General features: G+C 44.3%; 1 pseudogene; it reads right to left on the bottom strand.

Annotated features, from left to right (window-relative positions):
- Positions 1-5,017: 5,017 nt before the first annotated feature.
- LOC123047669 (zealexin A1 synthase-like) lies at positions 5,018-6,764 on the bottom strand (annotated as a pseudogene).
- Between the last annotated feature and the right edge of the window lie 971 nt (positions 6,765-7,735).

Genomic DNA, 7,735 nt, shown 5'->3' with positions numbered 1-7,735 from the left:
TGGAATATTTTTATTGTGATATAATACTAGCATTATGTTGGTCGAATTGATGATTATTCAGTACATGTGGGCCTTATAAACTGGAGAATGAGTACAATGAAAATACTACTATTCTACTACATGATTGAACTGTGTGTTGTGCTTGCTGCCGCTTCCTGCAGAGGAAGGATAGGTAGTCACATGTGCCTGCTCCACCATCAGAGACCCAGGGAGTACAAAAAAACTCTAGATAGCTAACACTAATAATTTAGGGCATGCATTCATTACCATCGTTATGCCATGTTATTAAAGTATCATAGCATGACGGCAACTCCCCCTACCTAACCATAGCTGCCCGGTCCAAGATCTTAACTATTTTTACCTGTGATCCATCGCCTCTACTAAGTCGTGAGGTTGGGAGATGCAAATATTATAGCTTTTATTTGAGGTCTTTTTTTTCTTGACTATGTCAACAACACCAGCGCCTTGCGAAATACTAGTTCTCCTTCTCCTTAAGTTGTCCTTCTATGTTGATCTAGTTTTCAGGATCATGTGGTCTAGTAAACAATGCTAGGGATTTTCGTTCATGGTGTGTTGAATAAACTTTGTGCCCTATTCCAGATGGGGAGGGAATTCAAGAGTTTTTATTTGCTGAAGATAAAGATAAAACATTTTTTGCTAAATGAAAAGACAAGCCCACACATGAGATACCTTCGGGAACATTTATCCTTGGTCAAATACAACGGCCCGCAAATTGCAGCGATGTTTCGTATAATTGAAGTTTCATGGATCTTATAGCAGTCTCTCATGGATCTTATAGCATCGTTGGCTCGGCAGCGGTGGCGGCCGATTCCCTCGAGACTAAGGCATAGTTGAGGATTTACCGCCTGGGCCGGTTGATCCGGCAGCCATGAGGTGAGGCGGTAGGACCAGTGATATGTATTTGTCAGTGTGACGGCTCGTTGCCATTCAGTAGTTGCGGTGGTGCGGCAGTGCGAGCGACGGAGGGCGCGGTGGATCTGACTTTTCAGCGGTACAGTGGCGGCGTCTTTGGCCGGAAGCGGCCGGATTCGAACGGATTTGGTAGCAGCAGCTGAGTGGGAGGGGAGGCTTTTCTGCATGTTCACCTAAGGGAATGTTCCGGATGGTGGTTTGACTGCACGCGGCTGCGTTTTTGTTTCGCGGCTGCGCATGGTGTTGTATAGTTGCAACACAAGAGGGTGTATTTTAGGGCTGCCTCTAGTTAGGACCACAAAAATATAGAGATTGGGAAGCTGTTGGAGTACCGTTTTTATGTCAAAATGTCGTAAAGAGCATTTTCTTTGCGCCTCTACTATATTTTAAATCACGTATTGGAGATGCTTTATGTGTGTTCATTTTCTCCATAGGTGTCGCCGCCTCCTTCAAATACTTGCCCCTAAGTGTATGCATATGAGGGCAAATATTGGTGGTGCATGAGTCAGGTGAAGGTGCGACCTGGTGCAGCTTAAGCCATTTGCGAGCGGGTGCATGGGACGGGTCGTTGACACTTAGGCTGGTCTGGCTCAGCCATTCGACCGGTTTGGGTGCAGAGAAAAGGATGGAAAGAGGGAAACTTTGACATGGCGTAACCATGACGGGGCTTTTCTTCACCCTCGATTTAGCAGATTTTGTCTCCTACAAAACTATTGGTGCAGGAATTCAAAAGTTTTAGTTTTCTCTAAGATGAAGCCGTTGTGCAGATAATATGGTATTGGTTCCTATTTTGCATGTCTGCCGTGGTTGTGGTTGTGGAAATTACTTCATCTATCGTTTACTAGAGAATTTTCTGGGTCTTGTAATTCGTTTGGTAACCGTTCTTTTGTCTGGTTTATCAGCCTAATGCAATGTGCCAGTTTCTCAGCATAGGCCGAGTAGGTGGGTTTCTTTTCGTTTGGACATGTGGTGCTTATGAGATCGCAAACTGGCTACAAAGAAAAGGACATGTACGCGGTGTAATTTGTGCACTGCTTCTCTTGCCACATGTTTTATTGTTATCTTTATATATATGATTCATACTTTGTCAAAGATAACATCGTCTAGATTGCATCCACTTTTCATAGCAGCCGCACCAGCTGGAATAGTATAAGGCACATACCATCGTGAGTGTGACAATCAGGCCTATCTTTATGTAGCTGTGACCACTCAACGCATGCATGCGTCCACGTTTCTCACCGTCAAGTAGCAGCCGGAGGAATCCGGTATATGATCTTGTGCGTACTGGGAATTCGGTGCGACGTCCACTAGATCGACTTTAAGATCTGCTCTTCACTGGGAATGTTAGCAGCCGGTTGAATCATTTTTAGTATACATGCCATGACGTCTTTATGTTCTGCCCCACTAGTTCAAGATCCATGCATGCATTCATACTCTATTTTTAGCAGCCGATAGGAGTCACCTTCAACTACAATGTATTATTAGAGGGTAATATATATGGACGAAAACGTCACAGGACAGTCGGACATCAACAAATTACCATTAGATTAGATAGACACGTCTCACCTCCCTGCGTGCCCGCACACTTTGTACCATGCTAATTAATTGTATGTGAGTAATTTAATGTGTTGCTACCTTGGAAATGTAGTTGCATTCAGACACAAGAGGAACATAAAGTATTTGTAAGGGCCTCCTTTAAGTTGACAGGATAATCCTCCATCTGTGCCAAACGAAGCTAGCAATCACATTGCGCCATGAATCTAAATTTGGCCTCGCGAGGGTGAGCTAACTCCTATTCAGATGGCCACGGGTCTAAGCGGGGAAAAAGAAGAGAAATAAAGGACAACTACCATGCAGCCTACACTCGAACCCATGGTGAGGATGTGAGGAAAAAGAATAGGAAAAGACTCTGTGTTGTGGCCCTAGAAAGCTCTAAGGATCAGTTTTGTTTGCATCCTCGTTGTTTCAAGCCTGGCCTGGAGCACGCATGTGATCTTCCTGGGCGGTGTTTGTTTAGTTCCTGGAAAAGATCGTAGTGCCCGGGCCTGGATAACCAAACATGACCAGCTATTAGTCTACCAGGCTTCTGAATTCCTGGTCCTGCGCACCGGCTAATAGCTGCCTGGCCTCTAATACTAGTATAGGGACTTGTGCCAACCAGTAGGACTCTCTTTAGTTTTTGTGCGGACATTTATTCCTTAGTACGAGTACATCAGTCCAGGTAGGAACCAAACACATCTCTGCCTAGCTTGCCTGACCAGGCACGAAAGAGCAAATTCCCAGGCAGAGTACAGGCAGCAATATTCTTCAGGCATGGTGTCCAGGGTAGTAACCAAACTAGCCCTAAATAAAAATATCTATGACCAAACATTATGCATGTACGTAGGAGGCAAAACTAGGCGTCAAACTGACTTCTAACGTCGGCTCAATATCAAAAACATCATATATATTCTTGTAAACCTGATAGAGTATGTGACAAAATTAAAAATCAATTAAAACAACAAATTCCTGGTAGCTAGCATTCATAACTAAAAGGTACCTTTCTTTTGCTATTTTCAGGTCTTGTAGTTCAGTTAGTAATCGATGTTTTGCCTGATTTATTAGTTTAATGGAATATGTAGGTTTTACGTCATAGTTCGAGTACGACAGTGCTTTCTTGTAACAAGTTTTAGTGTTATCTTCGTATGATTGATACTAGGCCAAAGACAATGCTGCCTAGATTGCATAGATGTTTCACAGCAGCCGCTCCAACCAAAACATTGCATGGCTAGATTACAGAAAGGCACAGATCAATCATGGGCGTGACAATGCATATAGTAATCAGGTATATCTTGCACGTACTTCGTGGGTGTGACACGCATTAGATGCATGCATGGCGCATGTTAGCAGCCGGACGAATGCTGGTGGGATGCATGCGAGTTCAAGACAATCTGCTCAATAATTGCGCTAATGCATTCATGTTTGTTGCTTTGTTAGCAGCCGGCGGAGTCACATTCAACTATAATGTTTTATTTAGATATACGGATGAAAACATCACAAGGCAGTCACCACTCAATAGTATAGTATTAAGATTGACACCGCAGTCACCATTCATATAGTCATTTGCGGTGGCAACTAAAAGATATAATAAATTTGTTGAGAAATATAGGTGCGCTTTGACACAAGAAGAGCATAAATATTTGAATGCGCCTTCCTTGAGTTAGGGCCATAGATATCTTGTTCCATGTCCACCAACCGAACCTAGCAATCACATTCTTCCATAGATCTAAACAAAGAAAGATAGAATTAAAATATGATAAGTGGTAGCATAGTGTCTGTTACTGGTCTGCCCATGATGTATTAAGCAGCACGATCAGCTTGGTGGGCAATTAAACAAGACATGAGAGAGAGAGAGAGAGAGAGAGAGAGAAAACAAGTGCTGGGTCTATGCAATTACCGTAGTCCTTTCAAAAAATGAGTGACTGAGATAATTGTTTTTCTGTGAAATCTTATGAGTAGGGCGCACATTTCCTTTTGATTCATAATAAAAAACAGTTTATTTTATGAGAAAATGTTGGTCAATAGACTAAACCAGATGTGAACAGTGCAAAAGCTCAGAGAGTAGAAAAACATCAAGCTACATTTGGCCTACAGCATGCCAAGTCAGTAACCTAGTGCTGCTTGCACGTTTGACGCACCCATGAATGCTTGGGCGAGGCCATTACTGTTAGCAAAGTCGGTCCAAAGGAACCGGATCTAATTTGATAAACCTAGCAGTACATCTTCCAAAAGGACCCAAAAGAAACAAATAAGAAGAAATTATAGGTCAGTCCTTGCATTTTACACGGAGGATATCAGACCATGAAACTAGTTTGAAATTTGGTCCATACAACATGCATCAATACAGTAACTAACCCATCGTCACCAGGGGCAATTTAAAAAGTGCAAACTTCGTGTTTTGGTACAATCAATAGTTTGTGTCATCCACCATAATATATTGCAAGTTCAACGAGGTTCTTTTATTCTTATTGGTGCAATGATACATATTGGTATACATCAACAAAAGTACAGACATATCTACGTGGCAATGCACGTCCATCTATGTCTATGTGGCATGGAAACCTCCACGGGAAATAGGTATCAATTGTAGGTCATATTTTCTTCCTACGATGATCCCATATTTCTCGGTCATGTCCAAAAATTCCGGGTTTGCCTTGCCAGGAAGCACCCAGTCGAAGTGGTAGAGAAGATTTGCCAAGGCGATCTCCATAGTTGACGTGCCGAATAGTATCCCAGGGCACTGCCTCCGACCAACACCGAAGGGGGTGAATTCAAAGTATGTCCCATTGTAATCCATGTTATTGTTCTCAAACCTTTCAGGCTTAAACTCTTCAGGACTTTCCCAACAATTTGGATCCCTCGAAACTGCAAACGCATTAATGTATACATTGGTGCCTTCAAGCATGTCAAAACCCATAACTTTACGGTCTTCCCTGGCCCTACGGGGGATCAAAGGACCTGGTGGATGCAGTCTAAGAACCTCCTTAATGATCATCCACATGTAATGGAGTCCAGCGAGGTCACTATTAGTAATCACAGCTCGACCTTGACCTAGCACCTCTCGGATCTCAATCTGTGCTTTGGCCATGGCTTCGGGATGACGGACGAGCTCAGACATTGCCCACTCCAAGGCAACTCCCGTGGTCTGTGTGGCACCTGCAAATATGTCCTGAAAAATATTGTTGTGGTATGCATGTTTATATATTGTTTCTGCATATGTAGTAGTACGCAACAAATAATCAATTTCAGACACAACAATTTACGTTTATAAATCTATGAAACAAGTTGAGACTAACAGATTTATGAAATGATGAAGCTAGCTTTTTTTGCATTAAAACTTTGCAGATATGATATCACATCGGTAGATTAATAAGAAGCATAAAGAAAATTACTCACAAATAAGACGGCACCTATACTCTCCGTGGTCATAGGGAATGTGAACGCGTCCTTCTCCTGGAGCCTGAGTAGCACGTCCAGCAAGTCATCATCGTCGGTGCTGGAGGCACCGTCCTGTGTGGCATCTCGCGCCGCCTTATGCCCCTCGATGACGTTGGCGTTGATACGTTGGATGTGGCCATAGCTCCTCCTCATGTGGCGCTCTCCCTTGCACAGCCACCGCACCAGCCGCGATGACGGGAAGAGGTCGACGAGGCAGAAACCACCTAGCAGCACGAACGCCTCATCCAGCTCCCGGAGGTACTCCTCCTGCTGCGGGAACTTGCCACCAAACACCGCCCGCGACACCACGTCGTTGCTGAGCGCCATCACCTTCTCGCTGACGTTGACGACGGCACCCATGGATGCCGCGTCTGCGACATAATGGAGAAGGCTGACCACCTGGTCTGGCCTGATACCGTCCATACGCCTCACCTGCTTGGAGCTGAGGAGCTCCATGGTGCAGACCTTGCGCATCTGGCGCCATGGGTCACCGTAGGGGGCGAAGACGATGCCCCTCCCGCCGCAGCCGAAGATGTCCAGCGTCGCGCTGCGAGGCCGGCCAGCAAAGGCAAGGTCGTTGGTCTTCATCACCAGCGCCGCCGCCTCGGCGCTGGAGACGATCACCGTTGGGACCTCGCCGAGCATAAGGTGCATCAGCGGCCATGCCGGCGAGACATCTCCATCATCTTGCGGTGCGGGAGCACGCTGGCGACGTGGTGGAGGCTTCCGATGAAGGGAAGAGTCCATGGCCCAGGAGGCAGCTGTGGCTTTCTCTTGCCCCCAGAGAGCTTGCGAAACCAGAGGGCCACAAGCGTCCATAGAGCTATGAAACACAAACTTAACCAGCCCTCCATGGCAGGCTACAAGCTGTTCGCAAGTGCAGCTTGGAGTGAGACCCGGTATATTTATGTGACCACCTACAAGTTCTGTTAAAACTCTGGACCTGCTGACTCATGAACTTCCTAGTGTATGCAACTATATACAAGTCGAGATTTATTGGTGTACAGAACTAAATTGGTGGCGGCTAGATTGTTGATGACAAAATTTAGAGATAGTATCACAAAATTTAAATTATTGGCGGCTAGATTGCTGATGACAAAAATAGTGTACAGTACTAGACCTCTTTCTTCGCTCTAAATTATATAAATTCCTAGGTTTGCTATCAGGCATAATTTACTATCATCATCAAATGTACTTTGGTCGTGTTGTATGTATTAGCTCATGAATTTTTCTACAGAGAAATTTAACAAGGGAAAACACAATAACTTCAATTACTTTGAAATGGAGAAAGTGGAGTTCGATGCTTCTAATGACTTTTGCACTAACCCAGGGAGACCAATTTGCAATCTTTCATACTCAGCTAGCAGCCAGAAAAGAGAAACCTTATCTGCCGGAAGCTTCGCCACATAGCCGCCAGAAAAAGAGCATGTATGTTTTAGTATTAAAAGATACGTCCGGCGGAAAAAACAACTTGTATGCTTTTTGAAGGAAGATGCAATCACAAACCAAACCAGACCCATAGTGCTATAAACCAGAACAATATTGCCAGAAGCTTCACCACATAGCTTCCGAATTCTTTTGTGCAAGATGCTTGAGTTTGTAATGTCCGTGCTAAATTTGGTGAAGTTTGGACATTCGATGAGCCATGTCAAAAAAGACAAAATGACCTCCGAACAATGCAGAACATCAAACTTGCTCACATGCCTGATTGTTTTTTGCAGACAGCTCCTAAAATGTCCAAACTTCACCACATTTGGCTTACTAGGTCTCGAGAATTTACAGTTAAATCAATGTATCTTGATGTTATTAATTCAAGCTCTCTTCC

Source organism: Triticum aestivum, chromosome 2B (genome assembly GCF_018294505.1).
Source record: "Triticum aestivum cultivar Chinese Spring chromosome 2B, IWGSC CS RefSeq v2.1, whole genome shotgun sequence".
NCBI classification, from domain to species: Eukaryota; Viridiplantae; Streptophyta; class Magnoliopsida; order Poales; family Poaceae; genus Triticum; species Triticum aestivum.
Note: the sequence above shows the minus strand (reverse complement) of the source record. Positions and strands in the feature narration are given on the sequence as shown.